The sequence below is a fragment of the Bombus bifarius genome, unplaced genomic scaffold, assembly GCF_011952205.1.
Source record: "Bombus bifarius isolate JDL3187 unplaced genomic scaffold, Bbif_JDL3187 scf7180000007984, whole genome shotgun sequence".
NCBI lineage: Eukaryota > Metazoa > Arthropoda > Insecta > Hymenoptera > Apidae > Bombus > Bombus bifarius.
In genome coordinates, this window is record NW_022884367.1 from 3,919,668 (window position 1) to 3,936,152 (window position 16,485).

Below are 16,485 nucleotides of genomic sequence, written 5' to 3' on the forward strand. Positions count from 1 at the left end.
TGCCAATCACTTAACTCCCTAGATAATTATGATAACAAATTTCCGATACCTATTACTTAATTAACTATATTCGATGAAAATCGTAGATTAACAGATGCTCCTTCTGATAACCGAAACGAAAGAGAAGGCCAAAGAACGTCATATGTGAGTGATTTTGCAGCGTCGGTTTCTACGCGCAGGCTCCCTTGTCCATTAGCCCGCGTCCTCGAAAATTATTTGTGACAGAAGGACAATAGGTGAGCGCGCAGCAAACAAGTTAGCAGTCGCCTGATTCCGCGGAGTGGCAGCCCCATAATTGTTACGACATAACCTCCAGATAATCGCATCTAAAGTTTCAGGACGTTTCGCGGAGTTAGTTGCCGGTTTGCTTGGAGCTGGGCATTTAGCCCGTATTGTCGTGCATATGCCGAGCGTGGATGTACACGCTCGGAGGCCTCTTTGCCTACAGGCTCGTTCAAACGGAACGTACGTAGAGGTACGTGTTCCTCTGGCTGTCGGCGGTGAGCCTTGTACCTTCTACAACGCGAATGTGTCCGTAATCCGTTCACGGACCAACTGCCGCCTCCGCTTCCGTACAATGCTCTGTTACTTGAACTTGCGCCTCATTGTGTGCTGCTAATATGCCTCGAATCGTGCGAGATTCGGACTACCGAGCGCCGTCCCACTCCATAATCGCTGTCGTTATGTTAACCGCCGCGAGATTTCTGACGTTCGCTGTGTATTGAATTTAGAAGGCACAAAGGAAAATTATGCGTACGAACAACGATAACTTCGTTTCTCTGTCTGGATCTCGGGGATTCCTTGTCTGTCGGCCGCGATCATCAAGAACCGTGAAAAGTTTATTATCTCTGTTACTTTTAGGTAGAATTATTCTTATGGAAAATTTTTATTTTCATCTTTAGTATTTAGATATCTTAATGTGAGTACGTAGGAATATTTTAGTAGATGGAAATATCGAAGGAACTTCAGATACATCGGGATGAATATTTGATTTTCTCAGGATTCGAGAAAGGTTAGGAGATATTGATGGAAACTGTTGTCGAGCACTAATTTTACAATCTCTTAGAAATTTATCGGTTTTTATAACATACAATTTTATTTTAAAATTACAAGTTCTTTATTAACGATTCTTAAATTAGTCTGAATCCTTAACATCTATTCTACCTTCGTATTAACGGTCATGATAAAAAGAACAGCTTTCTAGTTTCGATACACATTATACCTCTGTGATCCAATATTCTCGTATTCTCTCATAGCGAAACACGCGAAACCTCTGACACGACGATATCCCTGTCAAAGCATATAATTCGTAACTCGAAATTCTAGTAACAAATGGTGGTTTTTCTTTTTTCGTCGCATCGCTCCAATCGGTACACTTGATTCCATGCGGCGAAATGGCAACTGGGACACGGAGTGACGCACAGAGGCATGCACGAAGCCGCGATTAATGCGAGAGCGAGCGACCGCACGAATTAACGCTTGTTTCCAAAAGCCCTAACGTGGCCGCGACAATTCTTGAGTGCTGTCTGCTGCAGAGGTGGCTAAAGAGAACGGCAGGAAACGTTGGCTAGATGAAGAGAGACGGAGAATCAGTGACACAGTAAAGTGAGAGGGAGACAGAGAGATACGTTACCGGGTCTACCCCTTCTACGGCTGTTTCTACCTCCTTCCTACCCAACCAACCCCTTTCTCTGACCCCGGGGATGCGGAGCAACCACGTTAAACGTTGGTAATGTTAACGTAAATAGATTATAACACTCTGTTAAGCAGGCAGGCAGGCTCGGGCCTCGGCTCGTGCGAATTACTCACGGATCGCGTGACACGTTCCCCTGTCCTGCCAACCGCTGCTTTTGGCTATCAACCTACGTGCTGCACGCGTCGACGACGCTGTCCTGCCACCCTCGCGCACCCTCTGACCTCCCCCGTCCCGTCCACTTTCCCACCGTGTAAACGCAATGTCGTGTTTTGGAAGCGTCCGACAAACGAAACCGTGCTCGTGCGATGGAAATTGTTCGGGGTCCTCTCGGTTTTGACGTTCCTTGCTCCTTTTTTTCCTTTTCTAATCCAAGATGACCGACGTCTGGCTCCGCCCCAACTTCTTCCACATACTGTGCCATTTCCTCCCATTTTTTGATAGATGATCCTGAATTATATATATTTTAAGGTTCACTTTCGAATAATACTGGCAGGCAGTTCGTAACAAATGAACACGTAATTAGTGTAATAAATAAGAACTGTGTAAACTCTTAGCGATAGAGGCAGCGATCAGGTATCGTCGGATTTAATTATCAATCGCCGTGCTAAAAGACAACTAGTGGACAGAGAATACGTAATGCACAATGCCAAGTCATATATTATAAGACGCTTAAAGTTAATCAAAGATTTGACACATGCGCAGTCTGGCATTATACAATTTTTAGAATCAAGGCAATCAGGTGCGAGCTGTGCCATTGAAGACGATGTGTCTCAACTTTTCGTCAGTATTGCAAATATGTTCATCAGAGATCACGGTAAAAATTCTACTTGAAGCTACAGACACTTTACATACAAGTGAATATAATATAACAAAAATAAGTGTAATGAATTGCATGGTAAACAGGATGCGCATTAATTGATTTAACTTTCCTTGCTATATCACGGTCATTGGTTCGCAGGTTAAGAAATGTCTATGTTCTTCACGAAATTGCGAATTCAGTACGCTTTCTAGGCAACATATTGGCGGATTTTAATATGTGTTGCCTTGGAATTTACGAAATTTGTGATAGAATGCCTGGTTTAATTTTTTGAAAGGTTTCTCGGAAAACGGTATTATGGGAGGAAATTGGTTGTGCGTTTGGCGAGATAAGCGTTTATGGAGAATTTCCTTTCGGCCTGGAGCCAAATAAAACGATGTTTCTGTTATAATACGCCGCTTTTCAAGTCTACGTCATTCTCCTGAACGCATTCTTTGTTTAACCATCAACCTGCTCGCCTTTTATCGTACGATACATCACCCCTGTTCGTAGGTCACGAGAGTATTATTGCCTCTTACAGTTGTCCTTTCGCATGATTACTTCCGCTTCTTAGCATTCTCACGCACCACTAAAATATGTACGCAATAACGCGGTCATAACGTTTTTATGGCAGGACGCCTGCTTTCTGAACTTCGACTGCGAAGCTCCTTTCGACGTCCATATAAAATTCGATCTCACGGGAACGATGTTCTTCTAAATATTTCATGAATAATAATTATATTTGAAATATACCAGAATTTCTATCGATTGATCTCTTAGAGGCGTAGATGATGAACGAAAACTTTCTAACTTTATAACATTCGTATACAATTTGATATTAGTTGTTAATTTAATTGTACTTGTTAAGATTTATTTTAAAAAATCGTATTTGAATTATTTTCTACATAATATAAAAATTGTGTTTTACATGATTGATATAAAATAGTCGTGTACAAAAATATCTTTCTTTTTGTAATAATAATAATAGTACGAACTATAGGCAATAAATATTTAAATCTTATAAGATGAATCATCTATGAAGTAGCAATCAAACATGTAAATTTAAATCACACAAGGTTCGATCATCTTTAAGAATACCAATTTTTAAAATTCTTATTCTGTGAATCCTAATTCTCTAAATCATGCTACTATCAATAACAATAAGCATGGAAAGTTTCCTAGAACCGGTGAACGACATAGACATGTTCAATCTTGGAGGTACATTTTACTGCTTGAAGTACGTTAACTCGTCACCTCGTCGACCTACAAACGCTACTTCCCAACAGGACCCTTGTTTTCCCGAGCCAAAAGTGAATCTACTTTTACTACCGCCTTTTCCCGAGAAAATGTTTAGCAAACTGGCGGGGCCAAGAAAACTGTTAGCCACAAAAAGTCAGCCAGCTGGCTTTATAGTTCCTTAAAAGGTGGCGCATTTTCAGACACGCGGCTCCTTCTCTGTCCCGATTTTCACGCGTCGCGTATGTAACCACGTGTCACGCGCCTAAACGCGGACTAATGCACCTTCCCCGCGGCGACTGAAATCATTTATAAGCTATAAATGCGAGTTATTGACCCGGCCATGCCCCTTTGCGTGCCAATAAAACTGTACTTTGTCCCGACTAGACACGACCAGTCACTTCAGACGCTCTTCCATCCCGACCTTCTTTTATCTCTTATTTACAACTCCTTTATTCGCCGATTCCATCTCAATCAGACTACCCTGGCTCTATCCGAGTTCGTCGTCCTAAAAATAAGGTTGGCCAGGGATTAAGGTCGTCCCTTACACTTCGTTTCCGTCAGTCAAATGCCGGCCGAGCTGCGGTTCCCTCCTGCAACTTCGCATCCTCCGGTTTAGATTCTGCTCCATTTGATCTGGCCTAATTATTGGGTCGTCATTTCTTCTGCACGATAGGTGGGACGAAAGATCGAGATTGAGATTTAAAATTTTGATGTAGGTATGATATATGAAAGGTATTTTGGAAATATCGATCAGAATACCTGGAAGAACGTGTATATTGATTGCATTAAAGAATTACCAATTTGCATTAAGGAGGTTGCTTGGTCTGTGGAAGTCTGATAATTAAACGGTTTTCTTTTTGTTAGTCGATCTTAAATACCTTAGGAATGGGATGAACGAGAAAGAAGCAAGAGAAGAAGGAAGAGAAAAGATAAAGGAAAGTAAGAAAGGAGAGAAATGAAGGGAGACAGTAAAAAGTAGCAGTACTGTGTATACCCGATCAAATAATACTAATCAATTATTAATGTTTTAATTAGTCCAGAATACCAACGAAATTACTTTCTTATATAGCATAATTACTCGTAACTGAATTTCGACGATACGAGAAACTAAAAATTTAGTTTACCCAGAATACGTGATTTCCTAAGATACATAGACAATAATAATAACGAACAAAATCTGGCATTGTTCTTTCCCACCGACTGCGCATTTCGCGAACATGCATTCTCAATAACTATTAGAGCTCACGGTGACATCGCTTGCCGTGATATTCAAATCCAAGCCACGAGTATAATGTCTGTGTTTCAGTATAGATTGCTTGTACTCTCTGTCTGGTTTCCGCGGATCACAATAATTTCGATATTGCCTACCGTTCCCGCTGATCATTTCGCTAAGTACAGCGTCACGGCTGAATTTTTACGGACGTGCAAGCAATATCTATTGTTGGATATAAAAAAATACACGCGTACTCCGTGTCGCGTTTGCTTCGCTTCTTTTTTTTCGTTTTATTCGTCTGCCTCGGCGCATACGTTTCTTCGCGACCCAATGTTTTATAAAGTGAGCCACCCATACCTGAATCTCTCCCTCCACGATTTACCTGCACTCGCGCATCACTCTAACGTGCGGTTCTCCGATTTTTCAATATCCATTCCTCCTTTTGTTCTTTTCGACGTCATTCGCGATATTTCGTTCAGCACCGATTACGATAGCAATCACAGATGTTAAAATATTGCCTGCTTAATGAGTTTCAGTATTCGGAAATTGGAAGAACTAAATGTCTAGGAATGATTGTAGATAGAAATCCAACTGAGACCATTTAGTGTACATTTGAATTCTATTTTCATTTCTGCATTTCTTCTTACCGAAAAACTATCTTTCTTATCCATGGCTTATTGTATAGTTTCTGTAATTTAAGATTAAGTCAAAATTTGTTGATCAATTATCACAATTGCAGTGTTTGTACTGAAATAAGCAGCAACATTCCAGCGTCGTGGATAACAAATTGGCCCGTCTATTTAAAAAATAAATTTCCAGTTACTAGGAATTGCGAATCCACTAGTTAGCCATGGAATCTTTTCTAGGAAAGGAAGTTAAAAAGCGAAAAGAAGAAAGACGAAAGGGGATTGAGTCTCCAGACTGTTCTGGTTCTTCGATAAACCACCTCGATATCTGATGTCGGCCGAGCAAAAGGAACAGCGAAACCGAGTTTTTAATTTGGCGCGTGTCACGTGACAGGTTGGACGGCCGGCAGAAGAGGATTCGAGAACGGAACGAGCGGGCAGCCAGATGAATCTCTCGCATTGTCTGCGTTTCAATGGATACGCCCCGACTCTCTATTCCTTCCCGGTTTTTCGGCGTTATTTTCGGTGACAAATATTATCGTGTCGAACAATGTGATCGCCTTCACTGAATGCTCCAGCTTCGCTGACGTTCCCGCACGGTCGGTAATCTTCGACATTGTTTCTCGGAAGCGTGCCCGCGGCCATATTGGAATTGCTAATGTTCCAGTCTGCCGCAACCTGATGAAAATGTAGGATGGATGGCTTTATGTTGACGAGAATTACGATCCAGCCGTGATCGAAACGGGAACAAAGAATTGATCTATGATTTTTTTGTTGCAACAACCTTTTCCTCGTGTCACGTATAATCTTTGACTTTAATACTGGATATATGAAAGATTGGTGTTCTTTCTTAGGCTTTAGAAGCAGTAACTAAACTTGCTGTTACTTTAAACGCCATACAGAAAAACCTATTATCTTTCATTCGAGTCAAAAACTTACGAATAATTGTACTTATTAGCGAAGACAATAATTTTCGATGACTTTCTGTTATGTTAATATTAAATTAGTGCTAAAGAATATATCCAAAATATGAGAATTGTATCAACTTATCTCAGATTCTAGAGTAAGAACATACTTCGACTTCTTCATTTACTTTCTACGGTTTTTCAAATAATTAATATCTGTTGGACGTTATTATTAACGGAATTATCAGAAAAGGGGGAGGCTTGACACTTTTACATATAACACTGCCAGATATTACGCGATGAAGCTCGCGATACGCGCGTGAGGTCCGATACGTGATCGAATAAAAAGCGTGGATGGCATCAGCCTCTATGAACATGGACAGTTATCGAGATTGCAGAAGGTACGGTTATCACGATGAGGAGAATGGAGGATTCCATTCAGTTGGACTCTCGCCGGGGGCGCAACGACGATGGAACGCGAAGCTGAACGACTGTCATTGTTGTCATTTTTACGGGCATTAAAATCGGGGGTCGGCTACCTTCCTCTGGCGAATTCCGATCCGACTAGTAATGAAAGTTCAGTTCCTCTTCCGTTTACGTGCATTACTACTACCCTGAAAACAACTCGATGCTTCCATTTGTTAAATCCGACAAAATCATCATGCATTGAAAAATTATCGTCACAGAAGAGATCATTTCTATTGTAATACAGCGATTTCGTTAGAAATCCAAGTTTTGAATGGGAAGATGGACAGTGAAAATGAAAACACAGGTAGGATCGATAGTTTACGTATGAAAGTGGCGAATCGGACAGTTCGAGGAACACAGATCTCGTATCAAAGCGGCAGCTATTCGAAGTGACAGAGAAGACCCATCTCGGCGAAGACAACTTCAACGAAGAGGATGGTGAGCCTGCGAGGGGGTGGTAGAAGGTGGATTACGGCTCGATTCGGCAGCAGGCCCCCTAGGGCACGTCGAGGATCGAGAGACGCGCCATTTCATTCGCCGACTGCCGATATCGCCAGCCCCTTCCAAAATATCTCATTCCCAAACGCCTCGAGCTCTCGATGGATTACAAACCTATCTATTACTTCCCTGTCCCTATCTCTGCCGACGAGGAATCACGAACGAAATGTGCTCGTCTGTTAGCGTTTTCAGACTCTTCAAGATTTCCCAAAGAACGCTTTTTTCAATAGCTTCAATCGCCGACCGAAAGTTACGTTGATTTCCGCCGAAAGGCAGCCTCTGATCAGAAGAACTGATACGGCTGCGAACTGAACAGTTGCAGTCTAGTGTGATGTGATGTTTGGATTGTTCTTGTTTTGTAGCAACGATAATACGACTGGTTATTTTCACTATTACCATAGAGAAAAGCTGGTGGTAATTATTAATTACTATATATTTAGATCCTTATTTCTATAAAAGCGCTCCCGCTTTTGGGAAAATATATTTTTGTTTGACTAATCTAGGTATTGTTCTTTTAAGGAAATAATTGCAAGATATGTAATTATAATTGAGAATTGAGTTAGAAAATCAGCGAAAGGAGATATACCATTGAAAAATATCACAATATATAAGTTGATGAGAGTTTTGCTAACTCTGATGAGCTGCCAATGACAGTACATTTATCGATGACACAATCTTCTTTGAATCTTTGAAGCAATATATTAGCACGCATACGTAAGTCCTCTTTTCGTCATTCAACGCTAAACATAAAGAAACGGGGTGTCTTATTTATCCGCGGCGACATTTCCACGAACGAAAAGGCGTTCCGATTGCTGATATCTCTTTCCTTGAGCAAAGTTGCGAAGGTTGGTTGCAACAAACTAATTCCACCGAGAGAGAGTTGTATCTCGGTTTGCAGCGGGTCGGCTCAGCAGGCGGGAAGAGGATTCTCGCTCTTCAATCCTCTACGGCGTTCTCGATGCGCCGTGTGCTCGGTACACGAGAAGGGACACAGGCATCTTTTTTTTTCGCTCGTGTTTTTTTTCTCTCCTCCGTCTTTTTTTCCTCTCTCTCTTTTTTCTTTTTTTTTTTTAAGGGGTGGTGATGATGGGATACTCTCGCCGTGAAGAAACCGGCATAGGCGCGGCGAGAAGCGGCACCTCTTAGTCTAATTGAAAAGTCGGCGGAAATTGAAAATTGCGATCGCGAATTGCGAGCTGCTTTAGGGAAAGCAAAGGGACAGAGTTTGCCAGCCACTGAAGAAGATAGATAGAGGGAAGAGGCGGTGGTCGCGGAACGAACGTGGAAGTAAGCGCGAGCGGGAAAGGGTGAGAGAATGCGGAGGAGAGGGTGCAGGCTAGCGTGTCGGAATACGGTAGAATGAAGATTCAGTGTTTTGTCTTTCGTTGGCAGGGAGATGGAAATGGTGTCGGAGGGGGTGCGAATCCAGCCTCGTATGGGCATTCTTTTAAAGAGTCGTCAATTGTACCGTTCTATATGCCCGTTCTGAGGGTTGATTTCCTCGTGCCTGCATCCAACCATCCATTCATCCATTCATCTATGCATATAGTCTTCGCGGAGTGTGCGCCTGAACAACAACTTCGTTGCTAAATTCCTAGCTCCCACCACTCCGCCACCCCCTAGTAACCCGGCAAACCATCCAAACCTTGCTTGCACCCTCGCCCACCTCCCATCCCTTGCACCCGAAGGTACTTGTCGTTTGAAACGGGACTATGAGTGTGTTCAGTGCATCGAGAAGGAAACGAGGGACGAATTGTAACCAGACCGTCTGTCGGAAGAACTATAATTATGCTTGCTTTAAGAATGAGGCGTCTTTGATAATACTGTCTACGCACTCGTCAAAAGCTATCGTTTAGCGAGGGAGTGCTTCAGCCGGATTGTTCTTCGGACAGAGATGCTGCCTGGATTCAGATTCTTGTTTAGAAGTATCGTCGTTTCAATTAGCTAACGATGTCAAGTCCCGGAACGACCGCTATTCCGCAGACAGCAGCCGATTTACCTTTCAGATAAATATGTACTTTGTACATTGATCTGCTTGCACAGCGGTCTCGATACGTGTTTCGGTTGCTTTGCTTCTTCAAGGTTGCTTGATTAAATTTCATTGACTGCAGTTTTATAGAATGTTAAACGTTCGAAACGCTTTTTTAAGAGACATCTATATTTTCTACGTTGCAGATGTAGGAAGGATCGCGTCGACGTTAGTAGGAATTGGAAATACCAACTCAGATGAAGAACGTTTTATCAAAGATTGTTGCGAATTATCGATTAAAGAGCAACTGGTCAGGTCAAACCGATCGGTCGATATCGCGTACCTCGAATGAATTAACGCTCAAGGTGGAGGAGATTTAATAGATCGAGTGTTAGAGTAATCCAGCACTGTATTTGCACTTGTTGTATAAACGTAAAGTGTGATGTTGAGAACACGGCAGTGGTAAGATCTTGTTGGGAGTGAAGTATTTCACCCGCACGGTACGATGTCTGATGATGAACTGTCCTCCTACGTTCCGGATTCTCCCTACCAACCGTTGGGCTTCGTCTGTCCATCGTGCCCTTCCGGCTGGTCCTTTCCCGGGGTTTTTTACCTGACCTCAGAGTCATTAGGTTTACAGTTCGGGGAGGACATGTAATTCGGAATTTCCTAAAGAACGGAATGGGCCTGTCCGTGCCATAAACGGACGGCCACTCAAAATTCCGAACAAAGATATTTAATTAAATGATGCAAACTTAGGATGGTGCATTTAAAAAGTCGATGGATGGTACTTTGGTGGAAAATGCTGTATCGTTTTTTTTTTATACATCTTGTTTATACAATATCTGCATCTCTTGGTATTGTGCCTATGGCAAATTGCAGAAATATTCGTAGCTTAATCGTTAGTTTCACATCAGTTTGCTGAAATATTTATTTTTATTATGTCGATATATTGTTTCTTCGTTATTCGCTTTATCCATTCTTTCTATTAATTCGCTTTACTTTTTAAACATTTCTAGCGAAGAAGATTTACTGCCAAATGGTCGAATTATATTTTTTCTTCGGAAAAACAGCACTTTTTAATTGAACAAAATTAAAATTGCCAATAATTTTACAGAAAAAACACGTAACTAAAATGGGATATAACCCTTCGTCTCGTTTCACCGCTCTCACTCGAGGCAGAAAACAAACCAAGTGAACGAAGATGAACATGAAAGTCGCGTTCACTCGGGAATCTTGAGTAAACGAGTTAATTTGCATTGAGAACGATCGTGATGACGGTTCGAGAAGGGTGATTAGAAAATAGCTGTCCGCGAAGGAAGGAACCATCAAGAGTTCTAGTGATTGCTTGTAATTGGAAGAATGCATTCCCCGAGACCTGACATCCTGACAGTGCGAATTATCGCAAATCCTTTTTGTAAAAGGAAAGAACGTTATTTTTTTTTATTATTAATTATATTCTTTTCAATGGAGCAAAGTATCATACGTAGATTTATTTTTAGCCTTTAATAATTTTGTATCTTATAACAAAATATTTGACCTAAAGAAATTTAGTTATTTCAGAATCTGTGATACTTTAAAAAATAATAGAAAATAATGTAAGTAATTCGATCTAATAAATATTTTAACTTTGCATAAATTCTATGTTATTATTACTCAATAATGCATTATTGAGATAATCTAAATTAATATCTACTTCAGAGATTAGAGACGAGAGCGACGCGCGCGAAAAGTTAACAGTATTTCCCGCGCTCATCAATGTTCATTCGCATTACTAAAAAAGTCAGGATAGTCAATTAATGTAGTTGCCACGATGCGTTTCGCCAATGCTGCAGATTAAAACAAAATTACGTCTTTACCGGTGTGATGTTCGTCGGCGACGAATCGAGCAGCTTTGCCCTACGCTCGTGAGCTGACGCGCGTAATTACACGGCAGGATTAAAGCAACACGTCGTGCTGTAGCAAAACGACAGATTCTGGGACACTTCGATAAGCGTCTATCTGCCCCAACCTTTTCCTTCCGCTTCCCGGCAATACAGGGTGTCTTTAGAAACTGAATTTGACCATAGTATTTTCCAAAATAGTTACGCATCTTAAATTAAATATCCCCATAGTCTTCTTTGTACTTTAAGCCAAATAGTGTAAATTTATTAAGTGAGATATAAAGATTCTATTATACTTGAAAATACTTTGCTTTTAGAGTTAAATTTTGCACATTTCTATTGATCTCTATTAAACAGAACTCTGAAGCTAATTTCTGTAAATCAACGAAGTTTTGGATATGTCATTCCTCTACACCTAGCAATATAAATATCGGACATTAGACACTTTGTAAAGTTTCTTTCCCTATGAAAAAAAAACAAAAAAAAAAGAATGAAAGAAAGTTTCTATTAATGCACCTACACAAGCAAACCTCCTTATTTTCTTGAAAAACCAAATTCTCTATTCGATAATTTCATATCAGCTGCTCTCTAAAAAGCTATATCGCCCTAACAACAACTAAGAATGAAAAGAAAACTCGCATTCCACAAAATGTAAAAACAACCCCCGTGTTTATCGTGCAGTTGTCTAACGTCACAGATGCGAAAGAAAAGGTTTAAATGATCCAGCATGCAGGTGGTTAACGTGGAACCCGGGGGCGTGGGTTCGCCGACTAATTGGAGATTCCCGAAGTTGCCGCAACGAGAGTTCACACGAATGAATTTCGTCAGCGACCTGTGCTCTTCAATTCCAGCCCATAGGGCAAACGTCGAGTCTCCGGCGCCAGCTCTGCATAGGCGTTCGTTGGTTAAAGGGATGATCCCTGAACCTGGGGATGGTTGGTAGTAGTAATTCTGCCGGGGCGGTGTAACGTATGTCGAGCAATAATTATATCGAGGCCCGTTTAAAGGTTCCAAGGAGGGCAGCGTTCCTAGCTTGTCGGAGTCATGGACGAAGTTTAGGGACGGGGGTTGGTAAGGTGGCGCGAACGACGGCTCATACGGAGGCGGCTGGGAGGGTTTTAATCACAGGAGTCCGCCGTTAGGTAGGCTCGGTTCCACGAGCTTGTAGTTTAAACGTTCGTCGACTCTGAGAATGCGAATTGAGAGATAAAACGGGAAAGTTGTGTCCGGGCGCAACGTCTCTCTATTGCTCTGCCGCCCTCTGTCCTCGTTCATCGTTACCGATTCCACGTCTTTGCCTCCGTTTTCTCTGCGAGCCCAGGCTGCCGCTCACGTACGCCGAACTCTCGTTCGTTCGTTCTCCTGGGCGGGCGCCTCTCTAATTTTCTTCGGAGTTCAGCTATGTGAACTACATTATGGAATAATTGCGCGGCTCGTTATTCTCGGCTTCTGTTTTCGCCGGCGGCCATCATTTTCATCCCCGTATAATAAAAGAAATAACGGTGGCGAGTCGCCGAGAGACGCGCCTCTGCCGCGAACGCTCGCCATACAATTGCGTTTTCGATGGGCTTTTACGATTCGCGAATGACTCATGAAACTATGACTAGGTGATGACGAATCGTAGAATTAACGATTTATGAATAGCTGATTTATCGTCCACGAATTTTTCCGTCTCGATGAAATGGAAATGTGACATTGTGCGTATCGATAATAAATTCTTTCGTGGTTTGTGGGTTGTCTTGACAATGATTCAGAGAATTTAATGGGACCGTTGATCATATGAAATAATTAAACGAGACGAGATGGTAACGTTTAATGACAATCATGAATAAAAACGTAGATAGATTTGTAACTAGGTGTATATGATGAAAAGATAAATTCAAAAAAGGTAATAACCGAAACCAAAAGAATAAAGAGAAAAGATAAAAAATTAATATTTCGAATATTTGTAATAACAGCAATCAGTTACTGTTTTCCCTCGTGTTCCAACATTTGGAACAGCCCGAAAAAGTAACTCTCTCATTGACACAGCGATGATGTAAAAATTAATTAATACCGATATTGTAGACAAAATTAAAAAGATTCCATCAAGACTAGGGTGAGGAATATCCATGCGGATAACGGGGGAAGACGTCCAAGCGGAACGATCGGTCTAGGAACATCCACTTTTATTGAATTGACCTTCATCAAGGATTTATCGCGAGAGCGACGGCTGGAGTCTCCGGTCTATTTTGGCCAGCACCGAAATGAGAATCCAACATGGAGGGAGAGGACGAAGGTAGACCGTCGAAATAAACGGGGGAACGCCACTTTAAAGCTGCAATTGCATTGCCAGGAATCAGACCCATTCCTCTCTATCTCGCTTCCGCGTGCTTGGATCGGTCGACAGAGAGAGCGGGGGCAGCTCGGTGAGCATCCTCCCCTTGCTGCCCCCTTAGCCGCGACCCTTCGAGATTGCTGAGCTATTCTCGCGACTGAATGTTTCATTAAGGCCACCCGGTATTGCTCTTAGATAACTCTACGAGGGGTAAATGAAATTTCCGCCATCTCCGATATCGCCACGCCACCACCGTGCCACCTCCACCACCTTTCATCCTCTAATACACCCCTGCCGCCCCTCCGCCGCCTCCGCCGCGTTCATCGTAGAGCAGACCCGAGTCTGGGGTTTAATCAAAGGCCCATTGCTCGTTCGACGGAACGAACCAGTGAACGAACGAAAGCGACGAATTTAATGCTCGTCCGTTTGCCGTTCGCGCGCGCGTTACACTCTGTGTGAGAAGCAACCTCTGGCTGACGAACGAACGAACGAGTCGCTGCTAGATGCGTCATGGAAAACGTTGTTGCTGTTTCCGTAACACCGGCGGAAACGGTGAGAAACGAGAAGAGAGGAAGAGAGAAATTCCGGGCGCTGACGGCGTCGAAAGGGATAGGAAAAGGGGGCGGCGGAGGAAGACGCAGCGGCACGGGGAGGAGGCAGTGGTGGAGTTAGAAGGAAACAGAAGAAAAAAGCGAACACCCTGCAGCCAGCCGTCCACCCACCACTCGTAACGATCTCGCATCAGCCGTCACCCGTTAAATTCATCCGGAGAGAGGACGAACCCTATGGAAAGAAGACCCGGCTCGAAGCGAAACCCGTAGCCGAGCCTAGGCTCTGGGATATAGGATAGGTGGGCGCTCTTTAGCGGAACATACGAGCGCCCGGGACGGAGGCTAGGGATGCATCAGAGAGAGCCTTCTCTGTATGGCCTAGATCGAGACGAACTTGAATGCTAGAATGTCAGAGAAATGGCGAATCCTCATTTGCCGTTTCCGCGAGTACATGCATACACAAAGAGGAAGGAGTTAAACAGAGCGACGGAGACAGGGCGAGACATATACAGGGGAGGGGAGAGGGAAAGATGGGCTACGATGGGCGCTGATGCGACAGAGACAGGTAACGGGCGGCAGAGGGTTGGTAGGAGGTAAAAGGGGGGCGGAAAGGGAGAAAGGCTACAAAGAAGGGAGAGAGAAAGACACGAAACGCGCGCGCGTGCACAGGGCCTGTGTCTGCTCCGGTGCTGTCTGCCGTGCTCATTCCCGCGATCTTCAATTAATGAAACTCGGGTGCAGTCGCGTCGCATGTCAAATAAATATGTCTCCTGCCCCTTCTTCCTCCACCCACTAGGCGCCGGCCTCCGCTAGCAACCCCCCAGCTTCCACCCGCGCGCGCGTTCCCCTGTACGACTCTCGTGTCTCTTCTCGCCGCCCTTCTTCCCGGATATTCCTCATCCTCCTTTCGATTCAAGCCCTCAGCCCGTTCCAACACTTTAACCCTTCTACGTTCTCAACCCTTCGCGTCTTTAGACTTCAACGTAGACGCGAGCTTTCCTGATCGCCTGAACGTACACACGGCCACCATCGGGATCCGCTGCGATCCGAAACCGGGAACCACCGTACAATATTTAAACGTACGTGCTCGTGACAGCGTTCGTCATCGTGCCTCCTTCGTACCACCCTACGTTTCTCAACTTCCGAAAAATCAACGCCCTTTGATACGATGTACTTGGACCGATTCCAGATGGCTGAACGATCTTTGTTCAGGATGTCGACTAACGACGACAGTGATGAACAAATGTTAAGCTTCTGTGTTTACGACTAAGAAAGCGTCGATTTTACAGTCTTAGAAACACGCGAGGTTAGACATTTTTTGTAATTAATGACTTAGAGAATAAAGAAAGTGGCAGTTCTCCTAGACCTGTTACGAGCAATTAGCAAAGCGTATCGGTAGGAAGAGCGTGTTAAGATATAGACGTAAAGTCTGGCGGAAAGTCGAGCTGAGGCAAAGGTGGCGAGGCCTTCCTGATTAATATTTTTTTACGACTGCAGTGTGTCCTGTCTTCAGAAAGGGATTAAAAAAGAAAAATGGGAATAAAACGGCAGAGAGGAGCCGTAGAGTGGTGAAGACAAGGAGAAAGACGAAAGGTAGACGCAGTTCAGTACACGGGTCGTCGACACGGTCGTATAATGTCGCTGGTGGCTGACAGTGTATCTCCCTCGACTGGCCATGAGAGAGAGAAGCCAAGAGCAGAAGGTAGACGAAGTAATGGGAAGGAAGACAGAATGTTACAAGAGACGAGAGCGAACGAGACAAATTCCGCAAGGGCGAGGAGGAAGGGGAGAGGGAGAGAAAGAGAACGCGCTTCACGAAGATCTCTTTATTCTTATTAGCCCAACAGTGATTTCTGCAAAATTAAAATTGCCTAAGGAGCTATCATTTGCCTCCCCGTCGTCCCACCCACTCGCCCCGCTCCCTTACTTCCCCTTTTTTCGTATCTCTCGCGCACTTCACTTTGGTTCGGCGTCCTTCTCATGCCAGGCACTTCTTTGCCTCCTGCCAACCAACCAACCAAGCAGCCAAGAGCTCCTCTGATGTTGCTCCTACAGATAAGTGGTCGGCTCTTGGGTTGCCTGCCTGCGGGCACTATTGGTCGATGCGTTTTTCCGTCCTCCTTCCGTCAGTTTTTTCCCCTCTTCATCCTCATCCCTCTGCCCACCTTGTACCTCCGATCCACCTCCCCTCTGCCCCGTGTCATCCCGTCACCCCGTCATCTCGTTCTTCCTTCTCTCCGTTTGCGCCTCTTTCCCCCTTGTCCCGTATCGCGTGCCTTCTCTCCCTCGTCTTTCACCCCCGTGTTTACATTTTATTTTACGTC